Below are 4,749 nucleotides of genomic sequence, written 5' to 3' on the forward strand. Positions count from 1 at the left end.
GCCTAGGTCTTATTAAAACACAAATAATATGAAAGACAAAGACAGTTTATCTCTCCTTAAATCCATCAACCGTATAAAAATATTCTTCCATAAGTAATGCCTAAATGAACTCACAAACACAGAACTTAAAAGAACAATTATAACTACTATCAAAGAATGCAAGAAGTTTAAAGAAGACAAGAACAAATGTGAACCCAACACAGGCTTTTGCCGTGAATATAGGTTGCTCTCCACAAACTGACATCAAGTCCCCTTCAGTGAAGACAACACTTACACAACTCACTGTACATGGAAACGTCGAGCTGATACATACATGGGGACTCCACATCTATGTTCTAACATCTTTGGTTCAGGAAGGTACTCTTCATGCTTCCAAAGGAGAAGCACAAACCCCAAGTGTGCCAAAAATGCTTTGATTTTCAGTGGTGTCGTGCTTGAAATATATGCCAGAGCAAGGTGGCACAAATCTTGTGAGAATAACCAACAAATATCTGATTTGACTTAAGGCCTCCTTCCCTGAGAAGAAACTCAAATCTGATACTGGTCAGATGACCAAGAACCTGAGAGCAGGGACAAAGGAGGAAAGCAAATACTATTTTCTTTTTTAAAAAAAATGTAACAATGGCACAACTTCTAATGGCATACTTTTATACTTGTAAGTCAGGACCTTTCTCAGCTATCATCAGAGAAGCTTCCTCCTGCAGCAGACAGGAACAAATAAAGACCAACAGCCAGACACTATGCAGAGAGTAAGAGACCTTGAAACACTCAACTTGAATGGGATGTCTCCACTCTATCAAATCTCTCCCTTGGCACTCAGAGTACATTGTGGAAGTGGAGGCGAAAAGAGTGTAATAGCTAAAGGGGACAGAGAACACAAAGAAAACCAGGACTTCTATTTCAACACAATAAAAGCTCTTATGAACTCACATGTATTGATCCAGCCTATACAAAGCCTGCATAGGTATGTGCCAGGTCCACTGCATATATATTTTAGCTTCTAGTTTGGTGTTTCTATGGAATTCCAGAGTGTGTGCATGAATGAGTAGGTCTCTGATTCTCAAACGTTCTCTTAGGTTCTTTACCTTCTGTTTGTTTTGTCCAATTCCGATGGGTTGGTGCTTGTTTTATTTTATATTTTATTTTTATTTTTTAGATGCCTGTTTCTTTTGTTTTCTTTTTAATTTACAAGACATGGTTTCTTTTTAATTTTGGAATCTAACATGAAACTCATTCTGTAGATCAGACTGGACTGAAACTCACAGAGATACACTTGTCTCTGCCACCATTCGGCACTTGTTTCTTTTCTAATGAGAGACAGAAAAGGAGTGGATCCAGATGAGAGGGGATGTGGGATGGTAAAGTGGAAGTTGTAGCGGGAGAGGAATCTGTAATTAGGATATGCTATGTGAGGGGAAAAAACTATTTTCAATAAAAGGGGGGAAATTAATGAAAGAGCCAGAGGGTTTGGAAATATGCAGAAATATGAAGTGCTTTGGATTTGACACTGCCATTGTTTTCATGAACTCACTGCAGCTGTGGCTATCTTCACAAGGCCTGCACAGGACTAGGTCTATCAGAACCTCAACATAGAATGGGGGAGCAATAATTCCAAGAAAGGTTTCAATAGGAGAGAGGGGAATATGAGGGAAATGGGGGTTAATATGACCAAACCCTGATGGAGGAAGGTCATTGGCTAATAAAGACACTGCCCTGGCCCATTTTATTGGTTAGAGGATAGGTGGGAGGAGTAAACAGAACAAAATGCTGGGAGGAAGAGGAAGTGAGGTCAGAGACTCCACAGCTCTCTCTGGAGCAGACGCCTCAGCAGAGACGCCATGCCCTGCTCCCTGGCAGACACAAGCGATGAAGCTCCGACCCAGGATGGACATAGGCTAGAATCTTCCCGGTAAGACCGGTGCTCACCGATTATTAGAGATGGGTTGATCGGGATATCAGAATTAGCCAGTAAGGGCTAGGGCAGAAGGGCCAAGCAGTGTTTAAATGAATACAGTTTGTGTGTTGTTATTTCGGGCATAAGCTAGCCGGGCAGGCGGCTGGGGTGTTGGGGACGCAGCCTCGCCGCTGCCCTTATTACTTCATATGGCGCCCAACGTGGGGCTCGAACCCACGACCCTGAGATTAAGAGTCTCATGCTCTACCAACTGAGCTAGCCGGGCAGGCGGCTGGGGTGTTGGGGACGCAGCCTCGCCGCTGCCCTTATTACTTCATATGGCGCCCCACGTGATGGACTAAACCCACTTAAAAAACCTGAGAAGGCTTAAAAATAAGGGAGAGAGAGTTTAACACAGATTTTTGCTGTTTGTTGGTGGCATGCTGTAGGGAGATTCCCTGATTCGGCAACAGTAGCAGAAAAAACGCTGTGTCATTTTAAAGCTCGACTTCCTGGGGCTGTGTCGCCATTGAGATCTCTGTCTGGCTCCTGCGGGAGACAGAGCTTTTGAATAGAGCATTTGGAGTAAAGTGCTACAATTTGTTTGATGGCAACTAGACTCGCTGTGTTCTCGGGTCTGCTCTGCTTGTTAGAGGCAAGCATGCGCTTTCATCTAAGAGAGGCTTCCTGACTCAGCTTTAGCTGCAAAACCCTGCAGCTCATTAAGAGGTCCTGCCATGAAACACTTAAACGGTGTTGACGAAAAGCTGAACGCATGCTTTTCGGTTTTCAGCCGTAGCAGGAAAAAAGCTGCGCCGTTTAAAAATGCCGGCTTTCTGGGCCATCCTGCCAGGGCAAACTCTGACTGCTTGAGGCAGGAGGGCCGGCTACCGAGAGAGAGGACTTGAGTGTTGTCTGTTGTAGCTCACTTGCTGGCAGGGACCTTGAAATGCCATACAGTTGTTGCAGTAAACATGGCTACAGCCTGTATATCCGCCATGAGGCTGGAAAGCTAAGGAATGGACTGGATCTAGCTGGCAAAGCCACGCCTTTAATCCTACTGATATTGCTTGGTAAATTAAAGACTCGTGTGGTCAGAAAAAGAGAGATATACAGTAAAGAGAGATTCAAAGACAAAGAAACTTTCTAAATGGTTTGAAGTGTGTTAAAAATATATGCAGACTAAAAGTTGAAGTTCTTAAAATAAAAAACAAAAAAAGGAAGAGAGTTGTTGTGTGTGGTAGCACACGCCTTTAATCCCAGTGCCTAGAAGGCAGAGACAAACAGATCTCTGTGAGTTCAAGGTGTAGTAGTGTACACCTTTAATCCCAATGCCTGGGAGGCAGAGACAGGCGGATCTCTGAGAGTTCAAAGACAGCCTGGTCTACAGAGTTACTTCAGGTCAAAGATACAGAGAACCTGTCTCAAAAAGCAAAAAGTTAAAAGTAAAAATAAACGAAATAGAGGTTAAAACAAAGCTGTACAAAGATGGAAAATACACAGAGAATCTTGATACTGTATGCTATTATGCTCTCTTTGAATTATTTAAATGCTGAGGAAGGAGCAACAGATGCTAAAAGATATTTATTTATAAATGCTGCTGAACTAATCCAACATAGATATTTTAAAAATGCCTTGAATTTGAAATTTGGATCTAAGGACATGATGCTTTGGAAAGGAGTTTCTTATTTTGTTTTCACAGAGGATGAGACCCTGTTCATTTCTTCTATTCCGATTTGGTATGATGGACCACGCCCTCCTGAATGGTTGGTGTGAACGCCTTCAAAAAATTGCTTCGCTCAACTGTCAACTGAGATGAAACTAGCACACAGGTTATACCATGAAAGACCTAATTAACGACGCCCCCATTCAGCAGGAAGCAGCTTGGAGAGAAAAAACTGCGCCCATGTTCCCAAATATGGTTTATAAACGTTCTTTTACATTTAAAGGGGGATATGATATAGATATGAATAATTTGCATTAGTATAGATTTTGCTTTATTGATAGAGATTTAAGGTCAATTTTGTTATATGTATAAGTGTTTCTGATTTTGATTAAGGTATTGTGATTGTGTAGTTCATTTAAATATGTACTGTATAATTAAGAAATATAAGTTGTTAATGGAGAATCATCGATAATAGTAAAGCTTGTAGTCATGTTAGTTAGATTTTCTAGATATATAGAGATATATTTTAGATAGACATTCTTCATGTCTCTCAAAGATTACAGAATAGGACATTTAATGTTTTAATAACTGAGGACTTTTCATGACAATGAGACACTCTGCTCCTGGCAGCACCAATGTACTTCAAGAGGAAGATGGGCATCGAAGAGGCACCTGATGGAGTTTGATAGCCATTTGGGCAAGAAACTGCTCTTGCCTGGACTACTGCATAAACTGGACACAGAGAACCCACAGAGATAGGACTACTGAACTTGCCTAAGGTGAGATGATCTTTCGGGGTTCCTGATTCATGAAAGAGTCTGCGAGACATTCTGCAGGACACAACAGATAGTGACTGAACTGACTTTGAATTTTCCTGCTTTATGGAAATGTCTGCTGGATACCATGGGCCTGAAGGCTGAAGATGGATGCCCCAACGGTACAGAGGAACTTTGGGTGACTGTCCAGGCAGCAAGATGTCTCTGTCATTTCTAGAGTTTTCAAAGTTGCTTTTTTCTTGTTTGCTTAGGTAGTATTGTATCTTTCTGGAGTCTTTGATGGAGTTAAGAATAGTTAGTTATAGTTTTCCTTAGTTATGATAAAGATTATTGTAACTTTTACTTGATAACTGTTTTGTTATATGTAATTTTGCTATGTTAAAGTTAAAGCCTTTTTTTTGTTTAAACCGAAA

General features: G+C 41.3%; 1 non-coding gene across 1 annotated transcript; it reads right to left on the reverse strand.

The window, feature by feature from the left end:
* Positions 1-2,107: 2,107 nt before the first annotated feature.
* Positions 2,108-2,180, reverse strand: Trnak-cuu. The gene has a single exon. It is a non-coding gene; the product is annotated as a tRNA-Lys (tRNA).
* Between the last annotated feature and the right edge of the window lie 2,569 nt (positions 2,181-4,749).

This window comes from Microtus oregoni, unplaced genomic scaffold, assembly GCF_018167655.1.
Source record: "Microtus oregoni isolate MIOR12 unplaced genomic scaffold, Mior012 000050F_004, whole genome shotgun sequence".
Classification (NCBI taxonomy): Eukaryota; Metazoa; Chordata; class Mammalia; order Rodentia; family Cricetidae; genus Microtus; species Microtus oregoni.